Genomic DNA, 22,968 nt, shown 5'->3' on the forward strand with positions numbered 1-22,968 from the left:
AGGATGGAACTGTCCGGGAAGATCTGAATGTAAACGATGGTCAGAATTATAAAAAGATCTTCGGCAATAGGCATAATGAACTAATTGAACGACGGTGTCAGAGATTAGTATTTAGATCAGGAATAACAAAATTAATTGACCGTAAGTTCCTGCCCAACAAATTAATATCCATATATTATCATCTAGCTAAAGATAAATAATCCGTGTTAAAAAATTTGAATAACAAAAATTACTACCTGACGTTGGCACCTGAGCTTGCACGACAGAAATAATACACCTAACCATTGACAATTCAAACCAACAATCAAATTATAAGCAGCACTGCATAGCAGCGTCATGCATTACAGAATGTCACAATGACTATTTAAGAGAGAGAGAGAGAGAGAGAGAGAGAGAGAGATCTAAACACACCACCAATAACGGCCATAAGTGGGGACAATGGCCGAACGTTTATATGAAATGTTTATTTCTTTCACTTCAAAGGACGGATTTGTATAAATTTAGCTATTTGGTAATACCAGAATGTTGAACGTGTGCTTTCGAGACATCTGTTGTCTTGTGAAGATATGGTTAGAGCAAGGTGGTAGGCCTATACATGATATAAGCCTAGGTTACTTTTCAGGTCGATAAAGAATTTTCTTTAGATATAACATGAAGGGTAATCAACTCTATATTGTGATAACTTCATTTGTATTTCTATCAAGGGAGACGAACCTAACCTTACCTGTCAATTTGGATGGCAGGATGCCAGAAAGGTTCTTGCCACGGCATCTTTAGGCTAGGCCTATAGCATATGACACTGGTCATTTATAAGGTTAAATTGCGGGATGGTGTTAACAACACCGTATAAGTATAATGTTTGAGTCAATATCAAATTCTTAGTATGTGGATAAAAGATACATACATTCTTAAAACTTGAAAATTAAAGACAAACGTAGTTCAGTCTATCTTTCGTAAAATTTGAGCTCTTTTCAAGACATGACATCATTGCAAGATACAGAAAAAGGATAAAAAGTGATACCAACTTTCTAATTCACTACTCACATATTCTTCTCCTTTTCCGAGATCATCAGCGTCAAAATAACACACAAGGTGCACACAAGCCTACATACCGTAAGTGACAAAACGCCATAAAAGCCCTGAAATCGTAAACACTGACCTCGAGGACACCGATTTAGACACATGAGACTAAAATTTCGTACATTCATAAGGAAAGAAAGATAATTGAATTCTCGCGCAAGAAAGGATTACGAAATTCAGGAGTGTCTTACCCGGAATGATTAATGGAACAACGAAGCGGACGTGCAGTTACTCAACTCAGACAGGAACCACGTGGAGACTTGGAGCATGGCAGCTCTTCTTCCTCTCCAGGGAGTTACAAAGAAGGCTGGAGAGTTGCCAGTTTGTCTCAATGTACTCATTTTATACTTGAGAATTTTGATTATCTTTACCCGAGCCTCTGGAGCCAATAATTTCATAGGATGCTTTTTAGATTATAGTTTTTTCCTTACGAGTAAATTAAGTAAATGTATTTTTTTTTTTTTGAAAACTGAATGTTTGAGGATTTTTTTTCAGTTATACACGTTACAGACATTGCTTAGACGTAAGAATGGAGGTTTAATAAGCCAATGAGGGATTAAAATAATGTTCACGTAATACCAATGTCATTTATAAATATATATATATATATATATATATATATATATATATATATATATATCATGAGACTTTTTCGACATTGAGAAGAAACAACAAAGTAGTATATATTTCAAACATGATAACAATATGAACAGAATATCCTGTCAACAGTTGCAAATATAAAATTTTTGACACCAAAATTTATAGAATGAGTGTATAAAACTTTTAGATTTTATGACAGCAATGTTTTCGTGGACAGTTACGAAATTGATATTGGAATCTTGTCCAAAATTTGAATTTAAAAAAAAAAAGAATTAATTCATTTCTGTTACGATTAGTGGCAGATTACAGTTATCATGATATTTTAAGATTTCATCAAGTGGTCAGGTCATATGCTGGAAAATATTTCAGCTTTCGAAAGTCTTTTTTTTATCTAAACACATAATATAGGTAAATTGAGCCCGTGCATGTGAAGATCAGTCTCGTTAGACTTCATTTCTAGAGAGAGAGAGAGAGAGAGAGAGAGAGTACGCTAGGCCGACGTTTACACAATTACGCTATGCCGACGTTTCAGAGAGAGAGAGAGAGAGAGAGAGAGAGAGAGAGAGAGAGAGAGAGAGAGAGAGAGAGAGAGAGAGATTGTGTAAACGTCGGCATAGCGTAATTGTGTAAACGTCGGCCTAGCGTACTCTCTCTCTCTCTCTCTCTCTCTCTCTCTCTCTCTCTCTCTCTCTCTCTCTCTCTCTCTGTTTCTTTTGATTGTTGGGATGCACAAAACCATGTTCTCATTGCTATGAAGTTGTCTTATAGTCATTCTTACGCTCAGTATCACTATAATAATGAGCTGTTGGTATCATCAAAACTATTTGTAACCAATATCATCCACATGCTTTCACAATAAAGCTGTACCAGCCCCTATATATAGTTAACAATATTACTATCATTCCTATAGTCACTATCAAATGCATTGTCACTCTAATTTGATAATGCATTTCTCACTTTTTATCAAAAAAAAAATACCGGACATGTAATTTTCAAATTAAACATAATCATTCACAAGGAAGTATACGTCAGTCACAATGATAATTGTAACCAGCCTCATTACTGATATATTTGTTGACTTTTGTGACGAGACATGTGAACGATTTCACTTTCAAAACTATGATTTTGGACGTTTATTTGTTCATTCTTATTTTCATAAAATGCTCGCTTATCAAATGGATCTATCTCTTGCTGATCTGGTACTGATACGACTTTCTATCTCGAGCTGCTTTGACTCGCTGCTGTTTAGGGTTACGTGCGTTCTCTTATATGCTACTTCACCTCTCATAATTTATTTCTTTTATATTGCTCGTTTGCTAAATTAAATTTTTTTATTGTTATACCTGCTACTCTTTTCAGTGTTCTCCGAGGTAGTATCATGAGTCTATTTTATTCATCATCTGCCTCAGAAATCCCACTGCCCAACAGATTTTTTTTTTTTCAGCTCAGCCAAGACCTCTTTGTCTTTGTACTAAAACTGACAACATTGCGTTTAACTGTATACTTGAGTCAGCGTGACGTCTATCGTTATTGCTTTTGTTGTTTGAGATTGCTTGACATTATAGTCTTGCTTACCTGTAGCCCATAAACAATTTTATCAGTGTTCAAAACTCGTCGAAGGCCCATGTGTAGTCCTAGGTGCTATCCATCACCCAAATTACATGCATCGCCGCATACATATACGCTTCATAAATCAACACAGTTCTACATAGATATAGATTCCATAGTGCTTCTAACGTCACTTCGTTTCAAGGTCACATTGATCGCTGCATATTGTGCGTGGGTTATAGGTTCATCGGTTACTTAAGAAGCGTTTCTTTGTTACCGTACTCGGAAATTAATTGAGAGAGAATACCTGTGACATACACCGATCCACATCTTCAAGAATATGTGTAAGTTCATTATTATTATATACATATATCATTATCCGCCGTAAATGGTCCACTGTAGGACAAAGGCTTCAGACATGCCCTTCCACTCCCGTCTGTTTATGGTCTTTCTATGCGTCTATAGCCGCAAATTTTCTTAGCTCGTCAATCCATCGTCTTCTCTTCCTTCTGCTTTGTTTGCAATCTCTAAGGACACATTCTGTTATTCTATTTGTCCACATATTACCTGTCATTCTTATTATATGTCCTGCCCATGTCCATTTTTTGTTCTTACTTGTTAGAATATCCTCTACTTTAGTTTGCTTTCGTATCGATGTTGCTCTTATTTTCTAGTAGGATCATCTAATTAAAAACTTATCTTTTTGGGCTCAAGCCATGGCGTCCTGATGGAAGGTTCCTGTTTGGTAGCTTCCTTGGGTATAAGACTACTAAGATATTCCCAGAGAATTTAACCGCAGGTTATCACAGAATTCTAACTTCTGGAGCGAGTATCTCAAAGGTTTCCCTTTAAGACATCGTAATACAACAGGGGACACGCATGTCTGAACGTGCCACATAGCTATCTTCACCCCGAACAGAGTTAATGCTTCGGTGTGTAAGGGCTGAGAATAGCTGGGAGCCGTTCCACAGCTAATCTCACTCGTGGCTACTACTGATACTCGAGACGTAAACAAACGGACGCCATTGCTCTAATGACGTCACGCCCGTCTTTATCCTTTGTTTAGTAGCTGCCCTACTTAGACGGATTTTCCCTTGTGTTATCTTTATCGCTTTGCATCTTCGCTATGTCGTTACCTTCAGCCTCGCCTTCTTCTGGAAAGTTGAGTACAAGGTTCCAGTATTGTTTAATTAAGCTCTGGCCGTAAAGTAAATATTATTTTGCGAAATAATTGATGTTTTGTGGCAGAGCTGTGCCTCTACCGGACCCGCCATTTTATGGCGTCGTTGTTGTTCTGCATGTCTTATTTAGTTAGCCACAACAACGCTTCCGGCATTATATACTAATCGAATACATTAGTTTATTTAGTCTTCATAGCTAGGAACTTTTATATCGTGTTTAGACGCTTTTTATCGGTCATCGATTGACCTCATACCAGTCGGCTACTATAGCCCCCAGGCCAGGAGCCTACATACAAGTGTTCATGCATGATTTATTAGTGATCCTAGACTAAGTTATGAAGATAGTGGCATTATTATTTTACAATACTTTTGACAGTGATGCAAATGTTTTCGCCTTCAGGGACCATATAGGGGATAGGCTAGTCAGTGATTCTTTCTAGCCTAACCTAATATTAGGACCCCTATATGCTTCCTTCATCCCCTGCCTTGGCATTCCCTCTATTTAGCCTTGATCCCTTTTCTGAGTAAAGGGATTAATTGTCTAATAGAGTATATATCGCCTCTCTGTCCTCCCTAAAGGAATGAACCCCCTTTAGGGCTGCGTCTGAGAGTGAGGTTAGGCTAGCCTACCTCTATGGCTAGGATAGTCTATGACTTTCCTGCGATAGCGATATGTCTTCTTCCTTGCCTAGTTCAGGACTTTTAGCCCTGTTCTAGGTCGGGTTAGGAAGGTTTCTCTGTTCCATGATGAAACGGTACTCTTGCACCGTTTTAGCCGATCAGCCTGATCTTAGGTTAGGGAGTGTCCTCCCTTCCCTTAGTGGCCGCTCTGGTACAGAAACCCTTCCTGGGAAGACTTCTCTCTTCTCCCTCCCCACCTATCTCTTGTATAGCCTAGCCTATGCTTAGGTTAGTTTATACTCATCTGTCCCCTGTCCTACAACTCCTCCTTAGGGTGGAAGAGTAGGGCTACCCGAGCTTCCTTGTGCAGTCCACTCTGGTACATATACCCTCATAGTGTCCTATAAGGTTAGTTACTAGTATAGTTCTGCATATGGGAGTCTCCCCCCCCCCCTCTTGGGTGTTCCCTAGCCCTCCCTTGGGCTACCTAGCTCCCGGTCCCTAGTGACCCCTGCTCATGGATGTTAGAGCCTGCCTCTATCATGGGTACACCCCCTCAGGGAGGGGGAGGGATGTCTGGAACCCTGACGGTACTTCCTGCATCCCTTCCCCCCTCCCCCTGTCTCTCTTTCTATCTGGGTGCCGGTCTCTTGCCGCCTCTACTGTCGGCAATACCTGCCTCCTACTTGGTGACTTCCCTACCCTTGCCGCCAGCCCCCCGTGTACCGAGGGACTGCCGGCTGCCGCCGGCTACCACCGGCGGCTCTCCTACTCCTATCTAATCGTCCGCTTGCCGGTCGATCACCGGAGTGCCGGCATATACTGCCGGCAACCCGATACTGCCTTTACCATCCTTATCCCAGTCACCAACCTGGCATCCTCCGACTGCCGGAGCCGCCGCTTCCTGCCGGCGTGCCGCCGTTGTGCCGGCGGCCGCCATCCTGGTATTTAACTGACTTTTGAAAATCGTCTGTTCTAATGCCAGAATCTATGCTGGAGCGAGCTCCGGCATGCCGGCGGCTTGCCGGATGCCCCGGAGGCGTCAAGAATACTTGCACCCCCTTACTGTAGCTATCATAAGACTAGGATAGCCCTATATCGCAAACAGATAAGCTGCTTCCGCTATTAAGATCAGTACCTAGTACTGCTCTATTAGTGATCATGCTGTCTCTTTGCATTCTTCTATTTCCAGCAGGCTATGTGCATCTTAGCGCGGCTGGTTGCCAGAAGCAGTTACCCTTTAATGAGGCCTTCTGGCTCTTAACTGGGAACCGAATGAATTCGATCCCAATCTTGTCCTTGGTTTTCCATGGAGTTCCAAAATACTAGGAATTCTAGGAAACTATATCCAATGATCTCGGTCATTTGGATTATCCAAGGACCAAGCTTGTGGTAACCAGCCGGGCGGGATGCATGGAGCATGTTCTCCTTTACTGTTTTCATTCTCTATGCATCACACCTTCTTTAAGTTAAAATTAATGATTAATATTAACTTAGTTTAAGAGCCATTCTTATGACTCCCCCATACTCATTTTCTCTTTCTTCCACAGGAGGAGCAGATGAAGTGTGACTTCGCCTTCTGCGCTGTGAAACGCCCGCAGTTTTACGGGCATACGGCTTGCAGGACTCACGCCCCTTGTGCAGACAAGAAAGGGGACTTGAAGTTTTGGAATCCACTGGATTGTACGGTCTGCCAGGCCCACCTAGTTGAGGCCTTCCATAACCCTCCCTCAGCGGAGGTTAGAGACATTTCTCGTGAAAAGCTGCGCAAGTGGGTGCGTGGCTTTCAGAAAAATGCTACTGGACCGTACCTGGCCACCGAAGAACTGAGGTCCCTGTTGTTCCCTAAGGCCTCCTCTGACTCAGTGGTACCAAAAGATACGATCCCCACTGTCCAAATTACGGTGGAACCTGATGTGGTCATGGCTCAGTCCATGCACGAGTGTCGCTTAGATTCCGAGGATGATGAACAGATCTCAGACGTCTCGGAAGACACGGAGAAGACGCTTATGGCTCAAGGAGCCGAAGAGGACGAAGACAAGGTGGAGTACACCGAGTCGGAGCTTGGAGCTGCTCCCTCGTCCATCCCTCCTCCTACTCCTACACCGACGGAAATGTCTGTTCCGTCTACCTCCTCAACTCCGGATCCTTCCTCTTCTACCCAAGAACTGATCCAGCTGATTAGAGCCGTCATGGACGACAGGCTGAAGGAGAACCAGGAGTCCATCAGGTCGATGATTGGATCCAGAGAACCGAAGAAGATTTCGGTCAAGGATCTCCCAGCTTGCTCTCATGCCAACCCGTGGAGGTATGCAGAGCATATGGTTATTGCGACCGGCAGAATCTTTGTTAGTGACAAGATCGGCACGGTCCCGTTGGAAGATGTGGAGTTCTTCCCAAGCTTCGAGGCCTACCCGGACTGTTACGTCCGGCTTCGTTCCGAACCTGCCTCGAAGGAAGAGACCGAACCTAAAGAAGAGATAGTGTTCGATCTCGCAAAGGCCCAGGCTATGCTAGCCTCCGCATTTAAGAGTAGGGGCTTTACCTGCTCTAAGCTTCCGGCTTTGAGCAAGAAGCATCCTACGTACGTTGCACCTGACAATGCGGTTCTTCCTTTCTTGGAAAAGGCCTTAGCTGCATGCCTTAAAGCGGCGGAAGAAGGGAAACCCTGCCCTGCACTGGAGGAGTGCAGACCCTTCTCCATCGTGACCCCCCCTGACGCTCGACACTGGAAAGATGTTCAGCATACTTTCGTCGTGGGAAGGCTCGATCCTGACGTCGCCGGACGTCAGTTTAATGAAGACCTCCCTAAGCTCAACGATCACCTCCTTCGCCGGGAACAAGACACGAAGGAGAGGCTTGCGGCATCTCTTTCTCATCAAGTCCAACTGGATGTGATGGCCTGTGACACAAGAGTACCAGATCACTACATGGTACTAGCCAAATCCCACTTACTGACAGTAATGAAGGACTTGTACCACTTCATAAAGGCTCGCAGAGCCTGTCGTGAATTCGTGTTTGCCGGTGCCACCGTGAAACACGAACCCCGGAGGCTGATTTCCTCCAACATCTGGGGAAAGCACCTGTTTCCTTCTGACCTGGTCAAGGAAATAACTGACAGAGCCGCCACGGAGAATAGGAACCTTCTCCACAAGTGGGGCATGTCCAGAAAAAGGAAACCCTCTCAGGACGAAGGACCTCAGCCTAAGAGAAAACCTCAAAAACCAAAACCCCAGCAACGTCAGCAACGACGTCAGTTTCCGGGACCCGCTACCTCCCAAGTGGTTGCCCAACCACAACAGACCTTTCAATTGGTCCCCCAACCGGTGTTGTCACAGTCACCGGTCTTCACCCCTGCCTTTGAGCAACCATCCACTACCTTTCATGCCAAAGGTAGAGGCTCGTTCAGGGGTGCAAGCAGAGACGCATCTCGTCGTCCCTCCAGAGGTAGAGGAGGAAAGGGAGCTAGCGGCCGAGGCAACAAGTCCTCGGGACACCAGAAGCAATGAAGTGCTTCCGGTGGGAGGAAGACTCCGCCAATTCCAGGATCGTTGGACCTTCGATCCCTGGGCACACAGCATCATCAAGAACGGTCTAGGCTGGAGTTGGACGCAACCACCCCCAATCTTCCAGCGGTTCTTCCAGCAATCGACCCCCCTTCTGGAAGAATATGTTCTAGACCTCTTGGACAAGAAGGTGATAAGGAAGGTAAAGTCCACCAGGTTCCAAGGGAGACTGTTTTGCGTTCCCAAGAAGGACTCAGACAAACTCAGAGTCATTCTGGACTTATCCCCCCTCAACAAGTTCATAGAGAACAACAAATTCAAGATGCTGACGCTTCAACAAATAAGGACCCTTCTGCCTCAAGGTTCCTACACGGTCTCTATAGACCTGGCGGATGCCTATTGGCACATTCCAATGAACCATCACGCTTCCTCCTACCTAGGATTTCGACTCCAAAGGAAAAGCTACGCCTTCCGGGCCATGCCATTCGGCCTCAATGTGGCCCCTCGGATCTTCACAAAACTGGCGGATGCCATAGTACAACAGCTCCGCCTAAGAAACGTCCAGGTGATGGCCTACCTCGACGACTGGCTAGTCTGGGCTCCATCGCCCGAAGAGTGTGCAAAGTCTTGCAACGAAGTTACCCAGTACCTAGAACACCTGGGATTCAAGATCAACGAGAAGAAATCTCGCCTCTCTCCAGCTCAGAAGTTTCAGTGGTTGGGAATCCACTGGAATCTTCAGTCACACCGCCTTTCCATCCCCCAGAAGAAAAGGAAGGAAATAGCAGGGTCTGTCAAGCGACTACTGAAATCCAAACGCATTTCAAGACGACAGCAGGAACGAGTTCTAGGCTCTCTACAATTCGCCTCAGTGACAAACCCAGTGCTTCGTGCACAGCTAAAGGATGCCGCGGGAGTCTGGAGACGCTCGGCATCCATCGCTCGAAGAGACCTCAAGAGACGGCTTCCAAACAGACTTCGACGCCTCCTAAAGCCGTGGTCGGAAGCAAAGGCCCTGAAAAGGTCCATTCCTCTCCAACACCCTCCTCCATCACTCAACATCCACACGGATGCCTCACTGGAAGGCTGGGGAGGTCACTCCCACCTGAAACAGGCTCAAGGGACCTGGTCTCCACTATTCAAGACGTTCCACATAAACATCTTGGAGGCCATGGCGGTCCTTCTAACTCTGAAGAAGTTATCCCCGCCGCCCTCGATCCACATCCGTCTAACCCTAGACAACTCGGTGGTAGTTCGTTGTCTCAATCGCCAAGGCTCAAGATCGCCCCAGATAAATCAGGTGCTTCTCCCAATCTTCCGTCTGGCGGAGAAGAAGAAGTGGCACCTGTCTGCAGTTCACCTACAAGGATTCCGCAATGTGACAGCGGACGCTCTATCTCGGACAAACCCGATAGAGTCGGAATGGTCTCTAGACGCAAGATCGTTCTCCTTCATCTCTCACCAAGTCCCAGAACTTCAGATAGATCTCTTTGCAACGAGCGACAACAATCAACTTCCTCTGTACGTAGCCCCGTACGAGGACCCCAAAGCAGAAGCGGTGGACGCCATGTCACTGGACTGGAACAGATGGTCCAAGATATACCTGTTCCCTCCCACCAACCTTCTGTTGAAAGTCCTCTCCAAACTGAGAACCTTCAAAGGGACAGCGGCCCTAGTGGCTCCCAAGTGGCCCCGGAGCAACTGGTACCCCCTGGTCCTGGAGCTGCAGCCCAAGCTGATCCCTCTCCCGGGCCCAGTTCTCTCTCAACAAGTACAGAAGTCGACTGTCTTCGCTTCATCATCGAAAATCAAGGACCTTCATCTCATGATTTTCTCTCCCTTGCTGCAAAGAAGAGGTTTGGGATCTCGAAGAAAAGTCTAGACTTCCTAGAGGAATACAAGACCGAATCCACGAGACGGCAATATGAATCATCCTGGAGGAAATGGGTCTCCTTTGTCAAGGCAAAAAATCCTAAAGAAATCACCATTGATTTCTGTATGTCCTTCTTCATTCACCTTCATGGACAAGGATTAGCAGCCAATACGATTTCAACCTGCAAATCGGCCTTGACTAGACCAATTCTATATGCTTTCCAAATTGATCTGTCCAACGACATCTTTAACAAATTACCAAAAGCATGTGCTCGCCTACGCCCAGCACCCCCTCCGAAACCGATCTCCTGGTCACTAGACAAGGTACTCCATTTCGCCTCCAACTTGGACAACGATTCATGCCCCCTCAAGGATCTGACTCAGAAAGTTATATTTTTATTTGCTCTCGCTTCGGGAGCTCGAGTCAGCGAAATAGTGGCATTATCAAGAGAAGAGGGACACATCCTGTTTGCCGATTCAGGAGAAGTGACCCTCTCCCCTGATCCGACGTTTCTCGCTAAAAACGAATTACCCACCAAAAGATGGGGCCCTTGGAGAATATGCCCCCTGAAGGAGGATGTCTCTCTATGTCCAGTAGAGAGTCTCAAGGTCTATCTTCGCAGAACTTCGAACTTTGGTGGAGGCCAACTCTTCAAAGGAGAAACATCGGGCAGCGACCTGTCACTGAAACAATTAAGAGCGAAAATCACCTACTTCATTTGCAGAGCGGATCCGAACAGTACACCCGCTGGTCATGATCCTAGAAAAGTGGCATCTTCTCTGAACTTCTTTCAGAGCATGGACTTTGAAAGCCTTAAAAACTTTACGGGCTGGAAGTCCTCGCGAGTTTTCTTTAAACATTATGCGAAACAAGTGCACGAAGTCAAACATTTTGTGGTAGCCGCAGGTAGTGTTATGAAACCTGCACCTAACTCTGCGTAGAACAGTGAGTTACTTGGGACTCTAACTCTTCGGGTGCCTATGTTGACCCTCGAGCGATTCATAGTGATGTCTAAAAACACTTAGTGCTTTTATAACTGTTCTTATCCCAGGTGAAATGTCATAGTGTCACACAAGTGCCGCATGCCTTGAGCATGATGTGTTGTTTAAAGACTTGCGTTCCTCGAGAACGAGTACCTACTAATCCTGAAATTCCTTTTCAGATTCAAGAGCAAGCCTTTATTTCTATGTACATTATTATTACTGTAAATGAACTTTACTTTTGCTGTAAATTATTTAATTTCTGCATTGTGAAATAAAATTTCTATTTTATTACTTATGCGTCTCTTTCAGCTCCTACCTACTATGAAATACATACTGTCATAGTTTTATTTATTCCTCCTTTCTTATGGTCATGAAGAATTTGGGATGTCTAATCCTAAATTATATTCACCCTGTCTCAGTAAGGTTCCTACACGAATACTTACTTCTGATAACCAAGAGATGAACTCTATACACAGTGCCCAACCACCACTGGTCTAATTCAGAATGTTCCTATACAAATATCAAACATTCTGCTTCATCTCTAAGTTCTTCAAGTTCTTATGTCAGGATGAATAGCCCTTCAATACCACTTTGACGTCGGCATAGCCCACGGGAACTTCCTACCAATGGGGGGCAGGATACTTCGTTCCTATGGTTCTTTACCTAAGATTACTTTGCTGTTTTGTCAATGCCTAGGCACTTAACACTGGGGGAAAATCTACCACGATACATTGATTCTCTGGTACTCTTCCATCAGGACGCCATGGCTTGAGCCCAAAAAACGGATTTTGAGCGAAGCGAAAAATCTATTTTTGGGTGAGATAGCCATGGCGTCCTGATGGACCCTCCCTACTACTTCGTCCAGTTTTGTTCCCACCCTACACAATTGTATCATGGTGATGGGCAGCAACTGGCGTCAGGATAAAGACGGGCGTGACGTCATTAGAGCAATGGCGTCCGTTTGTTTACGTCTCGAGTATCAGTAGTAGCCACGAGTGAGATTAGCTGTGGAACGGCTCCCAGCTATTCTCAGCCCTTACACACCGAAGCATTAACTCTGTTCGGGGTGAAGATAGCTATGTGGCACGTTCAGACATGCGTGTCCCCTGTTGTATTACGATGTCTTAAAGGGAAACCTTTGAGATACTCGCTCCAGAAGTTAGAATTCTGTGATAACCTGTGGTTAAATTCTCTGGGAATATCTTAGTAGTCTTATACCCAAGGAAGCTACCAAACAGGAACCTTCCATCAGGACGCCATGGCTATCTCACCCAAAAATAGATTTTTCGCTTCGCTCAAAATCCGTTTTTTAGAGAAATGGCATTTTACGTTTCATAATCTCATTTTGTTTACCAAAAGCTCTCCATCCCATGCTTAACCTTCTTTTTTATACGCACAAATAATATATATATATATATATATATATATATATATATATATATATATATATATATATATATAATGACAAATCGCTGGAACGTGCGATGTCTCAAGATGACAGCAGGCCGGGAGGAAAAAGGAAACGAAGATTGGACAAGCGCTTTCGTGTTATTATTACACCTCTTCACGGTCTTATGACCGTGAAGAGGTGTAATAATAACACGAAAGCGCTTGTCCAATCTTCGTTTCCAAGACCGTGAAGAGGTGTAATAATAACACGAAAGCGCTTGTCCAATCTTCGTTTCCAAGACCGTGAAGAGGTGTAATAATAACACGAAAGCGCTTGTCCAATCTTCGTTTCCTTTTTCCTCCCGGCCTGCTGTCATATATATATATATATATATATATATATATATATATATATATATATATATATATATGACAGCAGGCCGGGAGGAAAAAGGAAACGAAGATTGGACAAGCGCTTTCGTGTTATTATTACACCTCTTCACGGTCTTATGACCGTGAAGAGGTGTAATAATAACACGAAAGCGCTTGTCCAATCTTCGTTTCCAAGACCGTGAAGAGGTGTAATAATAACACGAAAGCGCTTGTCCAATCTTCGTTTCCTTTTTCCTCCCGGCCTGCTGTCATATATATATATATATATATATATATATATATATATATATATATATATATATATATATGACAGCAGGCCGGGAGGAAAAAGGAAACGAAGATTGGACAAGCGCTTTCGTGTTATTATTACACCTCTTCACGGTCTTATGACCGTGAAGAGGTGTAATAATAACACGAAAGCGCTTGTCCAATCTTCGTTTCCAAGACCGTGAAGAGGTGTAATAATAACACGAAAGCGCTTGTCCAATCTTCGTTTCCTTTTTCCTCCCGGCCTGCTGTCATATATATATATATATATATATATATATATATATATATGTGTGTGTGTGTGTGTCTTTTCATTCTATTCATTGAAATTAGGGTTGTGGTAGCCTATTGGAAACGTCCATACCTCGCGATCTACTGGACTGGGGTTCAAGACTCGCTCAAGCTTGATGGTTTCTAATAGTGTCTGCAACTTCACCTGCAGATAATCAGCAGCCATTGCCTGGTCCTGGCATTGATGGAGAGAGGCTTGGACGCTGATTATTATTATTATTATTATTATTAGCTAAGCTACAACCCTAGTTGAAAAGCAGATAAGCCAAAGGGCTCCGACAAAGAAAATAGCCCAGTAAGGAAAGGAGATAAGTAACCACAGATTAGTATGCCTGAATGTACCCTCAAGCAAGATAACTCTAACCCAAGACAGTTGAAGACCAAGGTGCAGAGGCTATGACACTATCCAAGACTAGAAAACAACGATTGATTTTGGAGTCCTTCTTCTAGAAGGTCAGTCTAGGTCACTATCCTTTGCATCTACCATTCATTTCTATTGATAGATCACAAATATTTCAGTTTGCACTTACAGTTTTTGTTCTTATCTTGCGATATTATGGATTATTCCAAATATCTGGTTGGTCACTATCGAAATAATAACCAAAATTTGGTTTTAGAGCAACGGCTTTTCTAATTCAAAGCTAGAGGAACGAACTTTTTTCATGCCGTTTTCTTACACGTTGTCTACAAAATCGTGAAATGCTCCAAATATAATACTCCAAACCTTATTAAAGGAGTTGCTATTAATTCTATGTTCGTATGCACATAAAGACTACCGCACAGGCTGGGAAATAGTTTATTGATTGTGAATGCAAGTCTTCATATATTTTCTCACACGCGTTAACAGAACACCCATTATTCAAGTTAAGCGTCACAGTCAATTTATACTAAAACTCTATAAACCCCGAATCACTTAGAATTTTCCATTCGCAAAAAAAAAAAAAAAAAAAAAAAGTTATTAGAATTCGCGTGATCCATTTAATTATATTATTAAGAAACTTCAGTAGAAGGTCTCGGCTGTTTTAGCACTAACACTTACGCAAAATTACCATTAATATTGTACTGGAAAACAAACAATTAGAACATCCCTACTTGTAAAATATTATTATTATTATTATTATTATTATTATTATTATTATCATTATTATTATTATTATTATTATTATTATTATTATTATTATTAGCTAAGATACAACCCCAGCTGATAAAGCAGGATGTTATAAACCCAAAGACTCCGACAAGGAAAATGACCCAGTGAAGAAAGGAAATAACGAAACAGATAGTGTGACTGAGCATACCCTCAAGCAAGAGAACTCTGGTACAAGACAGTGGAAGACCATGGTACCGAGGCTATGGCACTACCAAATGGTTAGAATTTGGAATGTCATCCTCCTAGAAGAGCTGCTTACCAAAGAATATGTTTTAACAACACTTGTGAAATGGGAGTGGCCATTATTGTAAAGAAAAACGTAATACAGTATTATCTCTAAACTTTGGTTTTTATAACGGCCACTTAAATGGTAACAACGTTGGCACGGGCTTAGAAACTAAACGGTGGAATCAATCATAACGGCTACATTGTAATTTACAAAGTCTATGAAAGTGAGCACAAGTGCAAATAACTTTAAATAGTGAAAGTGAAAGGAAAAGCATGCGTCGCAAACCTTTATGTATCAGTCACAATATAAATTCCAACTGTACGATCAATGGTTTGTTGCTGGCACAGACAAGAGAAGTCCCTTGGTCAACAGGGACACGCCACAGACACGGGTAGTCCCAGTGTAGATGTTAGCGAAACCACAAGCGTGTTCGCATGCACAAAATAATGTGAAAGGTAATTACGAGGTATATATTTAAAATTTTATACAATTTGTATAAAAGTGCAAGAGTAATGGCCCTTTACGTACCGTGGAACGCGAGTGTTTCGTACGAGTATATGCAGATCGAGAATACGTAAGTAACAATTACTTTGTTTGTACTTAGAATTTCTTAAAAGAAAAAAAAAAGGCATAAGCTTACTACAGACTAGTCCTGGAAAGACTGACTCAAGAATTATATATATCATCTTACAAAGCTGGTCTAGCATGAGAGTGAATATTTTATTCACGTATTTCATTTTTGTTGTAAGGACAGTGAGACAAGCGTCACCAAGATCAACTGATACTTTATTCGAATGTGCACGGAAGTATATTACAAGGTGCGGACGGAAAGGTAGGATGACGTTGGCGCCAAATCAGATTGAAGTGCCCGCCAAAATATATGTGTTTTCTTACACTTACAAATATATGAATTATGGGTTGACAGAAACATGTTATGAAACGATACATATATCAAAATGTAGCTCTGGTAGAGCGGAATATATATACATAGGAAACCACAGTGTGGCGAAGAGAGAATTTAAATAAATAAGTAGTTTGTCGATTTTCTGGACGACGAAGGGATCGGTGTCCTTACAAGTACTCCCCCCCCCCAAGACATCGGGCGGCGTAGAGGGCTGATGATCAATCTTCGTATCTTTTCGGGCGTCGGAGGGTTCCTCTTGTTTTTGAACGGAGGGGCGCGCTGGCGGTCGGTGTAAGGATCTCTTCCTCTTGTCGTCGTTTGATGATTTTTCTTTCGTTGGGCGGCTTGTTTTGAGGTGGAACTCTGGGTCTGCCAGGTCCAGCGGAGGCGGTGTCGCTTCCTTCGAGAAACACTGGTTTCACGCGGTCTATTGAGACCCAGTCCTCTTGGTCATGGACGTCGAGAAGGAAGGCTTTCGTTGTCTTTTTAATTACCCGGTAGGGACCTCGATAAGGTCTAGTCAGTGGTTGTCGATGAGCGTCGACACGGACGAAAACGTACCTGCAGTCATCCAGGCTTTTTGGCTTGAAGTGCTTGGTTCTGTCCTGGTAAGTTTTGAGACACGGCCTGAACTTCCTGGCGATGTCCCTTAGGTGATCCAGCTGCGTGTCGTCGGTTGATGAGGGAAAGAATTCGCCAGGAACTGCGAGCGCTTCCCCGTAAACCTTTTCGGCGGGCGAAGGTTCGCCGTCTGCGCGAGGGGCGGTGCGAAGGCCGAGGAGTACCCAGGGAAGTCGTGATTTCCAGTCCCCGTCGGTGCAACTCGCCATCAGGGACGCCTTGAGGGCGCGGTGAGTTCTTTCGACCATGCCGTTTGCCGCGGGGTTGTATGCCGTGGTGCTGTGGAGCGTCGTCCCCATCAGGTTCGCCAAAGCGAGCCATATTTCTGAGAGGAAAGCGGGGCCTCTGTCAGTCGTGATGTCGTCAGGAACGCCAAACCTGGTCACCCAGCTTGACAGGAGGGCTTCGGCACATGCTTGAGTCGTAGCTTCGGTCATCGGCGATGCCTCCAACCACCTCGTGGAGCGATCGATGATCTTAAGTAGGTAGCGAGCGGATCCAGAAGGGGGCAATGGTCCCACGACGTCGATGTGTACATGGCCGAAACGTCTTTTTGGCTGGGGAAAATCGCCTACCCCCGATTCGGTGTGACAGCTGACCTTGCTTGACTGGCAGTTGATGCATGACTTCGCCCATTCCCGGGCGTCCTTTTTTATCCCTGGCCAGACAACGAGTCGGCGAAGAGGAGAGAAGTTGATATGTCGGTTAAGCTCATCCTACTGCCTTACGTTCACCGAAGTGTGGGAGAACCAAAGGCAGGCTCGTGCCTAAGGTAACGGAGTATGTAGAAGGTAGCACGGCCGTAATAAGTCCGTTAATGGCAAAGCCAAAACCGCTGATGCTACTTTCAACTCCGGGGTCACCTGTTGTAAGGACAGTGAGACAAGCGTCACCAAGATCAACTGATACTTTATTCGAATGTGCACGGAAGTATATTACAAGGTGCGGACGGAAAGGTAGGATGACGTTGGCGCCAAATCAGATTGAAGTGCCCGCCAAAATATATGTGTTTTCTTACACTTACAAATATATGAATTATGGGTTGACAGAAACATGTTGTGAAACGATACATATATCAAAATGTAGCTCTGGTAGAGCGGAATATATATACATAGGAAACCACAGTGTGGCGAAGAGAGAATTTAAATAAATAAGTAGTTTGTCGATTTTCTGGACGACGAAGGGATCGGTGTCCTTACATTGTATTTAAGAGATGTATAGCCAACTTGTAAGGTGAGTTCCACTCACGTAGATTAAGTAAATGTATGTAAATTACATGAGACTTTTGTCATTTATTCAGTTGTATTTACATTCAGTTCAGTGTATGTAAATTTACGTTATTTATAACAGAATTAACTTTTCATTTCATGAAGTTTTGTTACTAAGTCTTATGTAATGTTAAAGTATGCTGTATGACACACACGAGGGATGAGCACGAGGGATTACATAATTTATTGTTCCCATGTGGTTAGAAAGTTCTTGAAAATTCCATAGTTAGTTTTATCTTTTTTTTTTAAGTTACAAGAGGAAGGTGGGCAGAGTTAGTTGAAAGAGAATTGCCTTGCAAGCAAGGTTAGTAACCCTGCTTCAAATTACTACATTGGCAACCTTACACCGCTAGAGCCATGCCCTCACGCCACGAGAATGATTTGCTCGAAATTTCCAGTCGAATTAAGTCAAGATATATACAGGACCTAGCAATGTATAAGGAGCCGAAGAGACCCAGCCTATCCCTTTGTAAGAGCCAATCTTCACCAGCACGCTCTCCTCTCAAGTGTGTAAAGTGTTTTCCTCTCAAACGTGAATAAGTTATTTCTATCTAGTGTATAACGTGTATAGTGTTGTTCAAACGTTGGTGATATTATTGGGTGATTACTTAAAAGTGTAGTGTGTTAATGTAAGTACATTTTATCATATAAATTTTTTTAACTGGCCCTGTGAGATTTAGGTTAAACAGTGAAGTGCATTAATTTTGCTTAACCGTTCTGTAACCTTATGTGAACCAAAAGATGTAAGTGTAACAGTTACATATATGTAAATTTCATTATTGCATGTTCATTAGAGTGTTGAAGTATTAACTCTTTCCATTAATTGTCAAAATTAATTATTTTTATAAATTAATTTCCTGTGAAACAAGTGACTGTATATTTTTTAAAAGTGTCTGTCTTTTTTCTTAGTTTAAGGTTTAGTTCACAGCTGATATTTCAAGTGACTTATTTTTGGTGTTAATTCTTTTGAATTATTGTTAACTTTTTATAAAGTATATTTATTTCGTAAAATGTGTATTATTTCCATCATCAATATTTTTTCTCAGTACTTTGCTTGTATCCCCTGACCAAGAACCGAAGTAAGAGGTTGGTTTTTGAATAGTTCTTATAAAAGGAGTCACCTAGATTTTGTTTTGAGTAACGCAAGAGGCCTTTGAATATTCAGTATTCATATATATTGCCGTCTGGGAGTTGCGTAATATTCTTAGAGCTCGGGTATTTTTCAAGTGTAACCAATTGATGTAAAATAAAGCAGGTGAGTTTTGGAGCTACGGAATATACGTAATTCGCCAGCCGTAATAATAATAATAATAATAATAATAATAATAATAATAATAATAATATATATATATATATATATATATATATATATATATATATATATATATATATATATATATATAAATATATATATATATATATATATATATATATATATATATATATATATATGTATATATATACATATATACATATATATATATGTATATACATACATACATATATATATATATATATATATATATATATATATATATATATATATATATATATATATATATATATATATATATATATATCATCTCCTCCTATACCTATTGCCGCAAAGGGCCACGGTTAGATTTCACCAGTTCTCTCTATCTTGAGCTTTTACATCAATACTTCTCCATTCATCATCTCCTACTTCGTGCTTCATAGTCCTCAGCTATGTAGGCCTGTGTCTTCCAACTCTTCTATTGCCCTGTGGAGCCCAGCTGAACGTTTGGTGAACCAATCTCTCTTGGGGAGTGCGAAGAGCATGTCCAAACCATCTCCACCTACCCATCATGATCTCATCCACATATGGCACTTGAGTAATTCCTCTTATAGTTTAATTTCTAATCCTGTTCTACCATTTAACTCCCAATATCCTTCTGAGGGCTTTGTTCTCAAGTCTACTAAATCTATTGGACATTCTTTCATTGTCATACCAAGACTCATGTCCATACAATAACACTGATCTCACTAAACTGATATATATAGTCTGATTTTTACATGTAATTTCAGGCAATTTGATTTCCAAATTTTACTTAACCTAGTCATTGTCCTAAATACTTGAATGATTCTACCTCATTAATCCTTTCTCCCTCTAATGATATTTCATCTTTCATTGCGTATTCCTTTCTCATCATCTCTGTCTTCTATTTATCTTGAGCCCAACCTCGTGTGATATTTCATGCATTCTGGTAAACAAGCATTGCAAATCCTGTGGTATTCTGCTAACAAGAACAGCGTCATAGCATACTGTAGGTCTGCTAATTTCCTATGACCAATCCAATCCAATCTTTCTCCACCACCGCCTACTGTTCTACGCATTATAAAATCCACGAGGTGGATAAATAACATAGGTGACAACACATTCCCTTGGAGTACTTCGCTGTTCAAGGGAATTTCATTTGATGAAACTCCATTGATATTGACTTTGCACTTGCTACGCTCATGAACAGATTTAATCAAATTCACATATTTAAGAGGAATTCCATGATAATGTAAGAAGCTCCACAAAATTGGCCGGTGCACACTATCAAAGGCTTTTTCATAGTCCACAAATGCCATCAAAAGTGGATTTCTATATTCTACACATTGCTGTACAACATGTTCAAAATAAAAATTTAGTCTGTGTAATTTCTATCTTTTCGAAATCCTATTTGTTCGTCTCTCAGCTTTTCATCAGTCCTTCCCTCCAGTCTCTTTGGAATAAGCATACTATATATTTTCATAACAACTGACGTAAGTGGGATGCCTCTGTAGTTATTGCAATCAATCAGGTCTCCTTTTTCTGCTATTTTCGCCAACATTCCTACCTCCCATTCATCAAGTTTTGCCTCTTCATGCCACATTCTACAAAATAATCTTGTAAGTATTTTGGGAGTCACTTCATTTTCGGCCAGTGTCATCTTGGCAGTTATTCCATCATGTCCAGAGGCTTTCCTTCTCTTGAGTTTTTTAATGACAGCTTCGACTTCAAACACACTGAATTCATTCAAGGTCACTTCAAGGTCTTCACCAGCTTCAGGTAGCCTATATCAATCAAATTATTACCTTCGTATCTCCTATTCCTAACCTCACTAAAGTGTTCCATCCAACGTTGTCTTTCTTCATCTTCTGTTGTTATAATAGATCCATTTCTCTTTTTGATGGTTATATGTTTCTTCTTTGTCCCAGTGGAAATTTCATTAATAATTCTATGAGCGATTTTTACACCATAGTCACTCCCTGAATTCATAGCTTTGTCAGCCTCATCTGCTTTACTGTCTAAATATTCTCTCAAATCTTTCCTGGCTTTTCTTTGGACCTCACTATCACTACTGGAATACTTAGCATACCCTTCCTTGTAATTTTCATTACTTCTTCGAAAAATTTCAACAACCAATCTCTGTCATAGTCTCCTTTTTATAGTATCCCAAGTATCATTTGATATCCATGGCTTTCTTCTCGTAACTGTGTGTCCCAAGACTTCGCTACCAACTGACTGATATAAGTTCTTAATATCACACCATTCTTCATTAATTGTCTGCTCTTCGTCTCTTAAAGTCTGTAAGACTGCACATCGATTCTTAAATTCAATTACAAATGTTTCTCTGTGCTCTTCTTCTAAAAGCTTATTTGTATCAAACCTAGGTATTCTATCTATGTTTCTGTTGGGTGTTTTCAGTCTTAATTTCAGTGTGGCAGTGAGCTACCAATATCTGCACCTCTATAGCTTCTTACATTTCTCAGAGCCCTTCTCCTTTCTTTATTAATGGCAATATGATCTATTTGATTTATGTAATTGCCCATGGTGAAGTCCATGTATATTTGTGGGTGTCATTGTGCTTGAAAAAAAAGTACCTCCAATAACAAGATTGTTTGCTGAGCAGAAACTTATGAAATGTGCTCCATCTTCATTTGCAACTTCTCCAAGACCCCCATCACATTCTCTATCCTTTGATTATTCCTTTCAACTATAACATTGAAGTCGTCAATCACAATTTTCATATCTCTCTCTTGGATCTCATCTATTACACTCTGCATTTCTTCATGACATTTACCTTACCTTTCGTCAGGGGAATCACTTATTGGTGCATAGCAAACTGTAATACCCATATTGGACTGCATATATATATGTATATATATATATATATATATATATATATATATATATATATATATATATATATATACATACTGTATATATATATTCAAGTTAAATTATTTTAATTGTAAATCACTTGATCGGTTTTAAACAAACTTGAACCTCTTAAATTACTTTATTATTGCCTGAATATTTCCGACCTTTCTTGCTTTTGCATGACGACAATTCTCCTGTACAGCCTGTGCTGCTATTAGGCTCTCTCTCTCTCTCTCTCTCTCTCTCTCTCTCTCTCTCTCTCTCTCTCTCTCTCTCTATAAGAGACAACCTCGGACTGATATGAACCAAGGGGCATAATTTCCAGTCCTATCGAGACACTTTCTCTTGCTGCTTTGCCAATTCATGATTTAACTTTGCCTGTATTGCTTTTAATATATGTAGCACTTCTGGTGATTGGCTCTTGGTTCACTGGTTCCAGTTATTATTATTATTATTATTATTATTATTATTATTATTATTACTAGTTAAGCTACAACACTAGATGGAAAAGCAGGATGCTATAGGTCCAAGGGCTCCAACAAGGAAAATAACTTGGTTAGGAAAGGAAATAAACAAAAGACATAAGAAGCCATGAACAATTAAAATAAGATATCTTTAAATCTTTGATATATAAACTGTAAAAACTTAAAAAAAGGGTGGGGAGGAAGAGCAATAAGATAGAATAGTGTGCCCGAATGTACCCTCAAGTAAAAGAACTCTAACCCAAGATAATGAATGACCATGCTACAGAGGCTATGGCACTAGCCAAGACTAGAGACCAATGGTTTGATTTAGGAGTGCCCTCCTCAAAGAGCTGCTTACGATAACTAAAGAGATTCTTCTACCCTTACCAAGAGGAAAGTAGCCACTGAACAACTATAGTGCAGTAATTAATCCCTTTTACGCAGAAAAAT

The sequence above is a fragment of the Palaemon carinicauda genome, chromosome 14 (genome assembly GCF_036898095.1).
Source record: "Palaemon carinicauda isolate YSFRI2023 chromosome 14, ASM3689809v2, whole genome shotgun sequence".
Lineage (NCBI taxonomy): Eukaryota > Metazoa > Arthropoda > Malacostraca > Decapoda > Palaemonidae > Palaemon > Palaemon carinicauda.